This window comes from Acanthisitta chloris, unplaced genomic scaffold, assembly GCF_000695815.1.
Source record: "Acanthisitta chloris isolate BGI_N310 unplaced genomic scaffold, ASM69581v1 scaffold20140, whole genome shotgun sequence".
NCBI classification, from domain to species: domain Eukaryota; kingdom Metazoa; phylum Chordata; class Aves; order Passeriformes; family Acanthisittidae; genus Acanthisitta; species Acanthisitta chloris.
Genome location: NW_008651338.1, coordinates 18,736 through 25,894, shown reverse-complemented (window position 1 = coordinate 25,894; position 7,159 = coordinate 18,736). Strand labels below are relative to the sequence as shown.

Genomic DNA, 7,159 nt, shown 5'->3' with positions numbered 1-7,159 from the left:
CCTGCTGATGAGTCAAAGGACTTCATATCATTAGCTGAAATGTGCTGGTTCATTTTCCTTTGTGGGGTAGTGCAGCCTTGGAAACAGTGATAAGCAATAATTATTTTCCTTGATAGTGCATAACTGATTATATCATGCATCTGGAGGGTTTTGTGAGCCAAGAAACTGAGTGTTTCTATCTGTTTGATGAGTGAAAGTAATGATTAGGCAAAATAAATGACCTGTGGAATAAATTATCAATTATCAATTATTGGAAAAGCACTGTTAAATGGAGATGGAGAAGTCCAAATGTTTTGAGCTGTTTTGAGCTGTACTGAGATTTTTCTGATAGGAACATTATTTTTGTGGCCATCTGCATGAAGACAGGAATTGACCTCGTAGTGTTTCATTTTCATCTAATGAAATTGTGTAGTGGGATGTTGAAGAGAAGCTGAGAAGATGGCTCTCATCTGATTGATTATTGCAAGAGATTTCAAGGCTCTTACCTTGTATGTTTCCAGCCTCTCACTGTCCAGCTGCTGTATGTGAGTAAGAGCTCTTCCCATACAACTTCTCGCTTTTGAGACCAGCAGAAGAGTGCCCTGAGTTTCCCAAAAGATAAAAGTTGCCTTGGTATAAATTAATTTGCAAGGGCCTGTTATTTGAAATAGCTGGATTTTCCTTCTGACGTCTTTGTAAGATTGCATAACTTTTGGATGGTGAGACAAGGGATTATTTGCCTTGATTTACATGCTGTAAAAGACTGCGGGGTTGTAGGCATGGGCCAAATGCTGTCCTTTGTCAGACTATATTAAGCAGCCTTGTTAAAGTTGCTGCAGGAGTGCCATTTGTCCAGCATCTCAAGGAGCTCAGGGACTGCTGGTGGTGGTACACAGTAGGTTTCTGTCATCTGTGCTTGAGGATGTTGTACTTCACACTGCGGCCTGAAAAACAGGCTCCACTGCTCACTGAGGCTTAGTGTCTCTGATGGTCTTCTCATGCAGTAGCAAGGCAGGTTTTCCAATTTCTGTTGCTGTTTCGTCTCAGTCAGGTGATGCTGAAGTGTGCATCTTGCTGAATGGCACAGCAAACCTTGAAAGTCAGGCCATCCTCACAGGAACAGTAAGACAGTGTCACCTCAGTCTTTCCTGTGTATATTGTAGGGTGAGAAGCTTAATTACTCTTCCTGGGAAGGCACAGGGGAACAAGCACAGAACAGTCTCAGCTCCAAGGTTCCTCTGTGACACTGCAAGGTGACTGTGCAGGGGTGTTTGCAAGAGATGTGAGGTCACCCTGTTTGAAGTGCGAGCATCTGACTGGCATTGGATTTCTGCAGCTAAATTTACATCCAGCTCTGACAAATCAGGCTTTAGTGGTGATGATGAGCTTACAGCTTCTCATGCAGTTTCTTGCGTGGAAGCTGAAAGCAGACACTGTGGCAGGTTGACATTATAGGCAGCCCCAGTGGGCACACACATATTGCATCATTATTATTATTTTTTCAATTATGCATTTCTACAAATCCGCCTTATTGCTTCCTCTGAGCTATCCATAATGTTTAGCAAGAGAATTTACTACTTTTAACTTTTATGTCTGTTGAGCAGGAAAGCTTGATTGTCCCCATAAGATTTCCCAGCTAAGCTGCTCTGAACAAGACCAGTCAAGGCTGAAAGCAGTTGCCACTTTTAGGTAGTCCCTACAGGAGAAGGCCTGGGCTATTGGACAGGCTGGGCTGGCTGTGGTGGAGGCACAGGGGGACAGGGTGCAGGCATGCAGTGGTTGGGGATGGCAGAGGTGAACCATACAGTGAGTGTAGCATGGAGCATCTCAGCTTGAGTCATGGCTGCAGGCAACAGCTGGGGCCTGTGTGCACAAGCAGATGTGAGCAGATGCTGGGCACACAGCTGGAAATCCTGGAGCCAGGCAGCAGGAGGTGAGGGCTCCCCTTCACCTCAAGACCCAGCACCAGGCAGATGGTGCCTAACCTCAGCTGCTTGCTGTGCTCTAGGGAAATTTTTCAGGAGGCAAAAGGTTAAGGTCCTGGATGTGCTGGCAGAGCTCCACCACTGCATTTACTGCCTACATTTTTAGAGCCTTGTCCAGGCACTAAATAAATCAGGTCGCTTCCAGTGATGTGGAGATTCAACAGAGCCTCATAATACAGGCCAATTAACCACATCTATTTAGTGCCTGCATACCAAGAGTCACTGCACTCTCCTAAAGCAAACCTTCACTTTTTTGTTAAAACACTTACCTAGACATCACACGTCTTTTTGTAAGGTGGTGCATATTCCCCCATTGCTTTTGCTGTCTCTGTATATGGAGAAGACCACAAACCTTGCATTGTTTTTATTCATATTATTTTTTCTTGTGTTCCTGTAAAATGCATTTAAAGGAATAAAACTACTAGCAAAAATCAAATAAAGCAGTACTGAATTTATCAAATGCCCATGAGCCAATTAGGTGAATCACTAATATGGATAGGTCATTGCTGTAGAGTACTTTTCATGCATCCAGGTCAGACAATACAGGGTAGAGTTCATCAGTCTCTTTTGGAAAGAAACCACAGATCACTTCATGCAGTTTCCTGAACCATCTCCTGATGCCTTGCTGGCTGAGGCCAGGCTCCCAGTTAGAGGTTGGAGCACGGCACCTTTGGCCAAGTGCAGGTACCCAGGGAACGGGCACATGCACAGCATCTGTGGGTCCCTGTCCATAGCCTCTGTGACTGTGCCTGTTCCTGAAGGTCTGTGAGGAAAAAGCTCTGTGTGGATCACACATGTCTCTTCAATGTCCAAAATGGCCCCATTTTATCACTGTGGACACTTGCGTCTTGACAAAGGTCTGGGCCCTTGCAGCTGTGTCTGGTGGAGACTGCAGCAGTCTGAGATGGGCCCATGACTCAATGAGAAGCCTTTGCTTCTGGAAAATCTTTCATTGGTTTTGTTGACTTCCTCAGGCAACTTTGACTTCAGAGCCTATTTTGTTGCTGTCAGCATCATTCATTAGCATTTTCCTTTCCACTGTGGAGATATATATAAAGATGTTCTTTCATTGCCTCTTGCATGTAAACATACTAGGGTACTTCTTGCAAAGGGACTTTTATGTATTTATAAATCAAGGTCATTGTGGTGCAAGTGGTTACTTGAGTGCACCATGGTCATGGCTGCTGCTTTATTTATAGACAGGGCTACATTACTGCATCTGTGGAATGGCAAGGAGCTCAGGCTTCCTGTGCCACTAAGGCAAAAAACTTAGAAGTAATCAACAGAGCAAGAGTTGCTCATGATAGCCACAAGGAAATTGAAACGCTGTAGAAATTTATTTAGAGGGTGTCTGTGTAGCAATGTGCCCAAACTGCAGACAGCTGCAGTGGTCTAGCTGAAAAGCAGAGTATTTTTACTCCATGATATGTGCAAGGCACTGCAGGACAGCTTATCCGCTCCTGCTCCCCTGGGAGTGGAGTGGGCTCCCTCCTGCCACCACCAGGCATCATACCAGGAGAATCAGGTGAACCCTCCTGAGGCTTAGTAGTGGCATTCCTCTCACAGGGTACGGTACCTATTTGGCTGTGTAGATAGACTGCCACCACACCAGCAAGTGTGTTTCAATGTATTACTTCCAACTTGTTTTACAAAACAAGAAATTTTAATTAGTGCATCCCTTTCAGAGTTGCTGAGGTAAAGACCCAGGCTTCCCAACCCTTTGCTAGTGTTTGTGGTTCTGTCTACCACCTAAGTCACATTGTCTACCTAACATTGTAATGCTGGGGTTCACATTTCATTGGTAAGCCTCATATACAGAGACTTGAGTGGGAGGTCTGGTCACCATGGGGTGCTTCCTGGTGAGGCTTGCTGCCTGCAGATGGCTGGATTCTGCTGCCGTTGCTCCACCATCAAGGGGGTGTGTTCCGCTGCATGTGGCAGAGTTTTGTCCTGGCAGAGGCCTTGCACTGTGAAAACAAGGAATGGCATCATCTATCGAAAAGGATGTTCTTCCATACCCCATTGAGCTATTTATCTCCCTTGTGTAATCACAATGCAACTCTTTGGCAGGACCCTCAGGCACAGGTTCTTCCAGCACTTTTGGGATAGGAAGAGTAATGGGCTTGATGGTTCTGCAAACAGCAGCTTCTCCAGGGGGTGAGAGGGAATTGAAAATCTGACATGGCATGTCTCCACACCAGCCAAGACCACAACTGTGGTAGCAGAGCCACTGGGGAGTTGAGCCTGGCATGCCTGCATTCTGTATGGTGTTAGCAGGATAAACCAGGAAGAGTTTGGGAAACTGTTGGAAAGAGGAAATGATGGCTGTGGCTTAGACACATCATCATGAGTGTCCCAGAGCAGCTGGGGAGCACTGGCCCAGCAGAGTCCTGTGTGGACAGTGGGTCTGAAGTCCTACCCAGTGGCACCAGGGGGATGATGGGCTTGCAAAACCCCATCGCCAGTTGCACGTGCATGTTGGCGAAGTGTTCTTTTCAAATCATTCCTGCATGCTTCCCCTACACTGTTAAAACTAAACAATACTTTGGTTGAGGAGGCTTCTGACTGTGGTAGCTGGGGACTGCCAGCAGAACCAGAGCTATGAAAACCCTGCCAGGTTTGCTGCACAAACCATGGTTCCAAGAAGAGGTAAAAGCAGGAAATCTGGCACCACTCATGTGTATGTGGGGCTGGGATGCTGGGCAGCACAGGGGTACAAACCTGTAACAGCTGTCTGAGGGCCCCAGTGTGGCCCCACTGTTGTGCTGAGTCCTAAAATGGGTTGGGATAAATTAAATGTTAGTGATTGAACAGGGAAATCCTGCTGGGAAACACATCCTTGACCTTACTATGCAGCGTCTGGGGGCTCCAGCTTAATCTGCTGGGTCAGAGCAGAGAATTGCTATTTGTATGGTGTCCTACATCTTATAATGACTGGTTTGTGTTTTATTAAAGCAGAGCTACTGGTGTCTGGGATAGAGGGATGAGGATGTTTTCTGTCTAGGCAGCACTGAGACGAGGCTCACCCCATCACATTGCACTGCTGCAGAGTGCATTGTGGTTCGGGCTACACTTGGGGCTGCTGGGCACAGCTGGAGCTATCCAGGACAGCCAGGGGGGAGCAGCTGAGAGCCTGCAGCCCCTGGGAATTACAGATATGGCTCATGTTTAGCATCACTGCTTTCATGTAGCCATAAAAAGAAATGTTTGTAGCATTTTAGGTTCTGAGCAGGAATACTGGCCCCATTGAAATCAGCAGCATAACTCCCCCTGAATTCCACACTCTGAGTGCAGAGGCACTCAGGGTTATTGATTTCCTCACTGTGATTGTCTTTGCTAGAACCACAAACATCCATCACATGCATTAAACGGGGCTAGATAAACAAGAAAAACTGAAAATGATGAGAGGAAAGCCTGCAGCTCCATCTAGCATAAATTGTTCCCATTTTTGTGTTTCCTTTACTGCTCTCATCTAAATGAGGACAAAGAATTCTCTGAGATGCAATTTATGTAATAGCAAGAAACCCAAAATGCTAGTTTTTACTGAAAATTCTTGACCTGACATTTTCTATCATCTCTGCTAAAAGGAAATCAATGTCTCCAATTTGGATGTTTCCCAAAGAATTTTCTTTCCAGATCTGAAAGAGCCACTAACAAGTATTTGTGATGAGAATGGTGTTGATTTAAATTTGAGTAAATAACAAGCTTTGGTGAGAGGTGTAGGACCTGATAGTTGGGTTCGCTTGGGTTTCTCTTTATATCTGCTTTATATTTTTATTTTAGGAAACCAGAAAGAACTCTGTATATTCCTGAAAGAAAGGGGAAACAAAACCCCTTTTGAAGTGTGTTACTGTTTATTAATACCCCTCATCAGACTCAACACTTCTGCACAAGGGGCGTGCTGCTCACCAGCCTTGTCCTCTGACCTCCTCTCTTGGTTAACCTTCTGCCTTATCTACGTCTTTCTGGCAGAAGATGCTTGAATACCATTGGGAGGGAGTGTTTTCAGGATAGCAGTGCAGAACTGCAGCCAGGACATGTTTGCCAGTATGTGACAACCAGCACCTGCACACCTGAGCCCTGCTGTCACCGGCACACTGGTTGCCACTGTGCTTGGCAGTCTGATGGGACATGCAGGAGCACGCTGCTGCCATTCAGCTCCAAAACAAGGTCTAAATCTTCTAGGCTGGGACAAAGCTTCCTCTGGCTGGATTCTGGCAGGTCTGGAGAAAAGCCAAGTCCTGGCCAGGAGCACTGCCAGCAGTGGTGGGGCTGACAGAGGCAGCAGCCAGCAGGCAAAGCCCGCAGGCTGGCCAGCTGGCAGCACTGTGGTTGTTATTTCCAGGATCTGTGTATCTTGGTCAAATAAAAGGGAGGCCTTCATCATTTGAAATGTATCAGCTGCATCCTTTGGGACGAGTGGATTTAAGGATAGGAGGCTGTGATTCCTGTCAGCAGCACCAGCAGGTTCATACCCTGCCTCTCACCAGGCAAGAAAGGGTGGTTGCCTTTCACTGCCCCACACCTCCTTGCTGTCTGTAGGAGGCTGGTCAGCATTTCAGGTGGCATGAGTGGGTATCAGCAGGGTGGCTTGAGGAGGTTTCAGGTTGCTTCTGGGGAGTGGTGCATCAAGTCATTAGGCTGCATCACACCCTCAAACACTCAAGAGATTCAATTGAATGTTGCTTATCAATACTGTAGTTCATCAAGCCTTCAGTTCAGGGAAGAGCTGTTTAGATATTCAGAAAGTATCACTAAGTTGAATATACCGGTAACTAATACATGTGTCATAAATGTGTCATTTTATGCCAATAGTAGTCATATGAAGTGTATGCTGTTTCTGACTTCTCACTGTAGGTAGCTAGACCAACAATTTTAAAATAAACCTTTTCAAAAAAACTGGTTATTTTTATCTAGTGCTCTCAATTTTCAGCTTGAGCCAATATTTACCTATTCAATCAGACCAAAGTTAAAATAAAGACTGACTGATAAGTATTTGTTTAAACTTTGGAAGCCCCCCACTTTTCTTTCTTTCTTATCTTGATTTTCTCCACTATCAGCTTGCTGTCACTAATTGCCACACCTAATCACTTTTCCACTAGGAAGCAGCCTGGGACTGATAGGAACCAAATATTTGGAAATCTGAGATTTATTTGTTAAAAAATACACCCATTCTGAGGGAGGAAATGTTAATG

At 45.6% G+C, this 7,159-nt stretch overlaps 1 protein-coding gene across 1 annotated transcript in view; it reads left to right on the top strand.

The window, feature by feature from the left end:
- LOC103800537 (netrin-4-like) overlaps nucleotides 1–7,159 on the top strand; it is a gene marked incomplete at both ends in the record, with an annotated part of 34,710 nt that overhangs the window by 8,822 nt on the left and 18,729 nt on the right. The gene's annotated exons all lie outside the window — the stretch shown is intronic.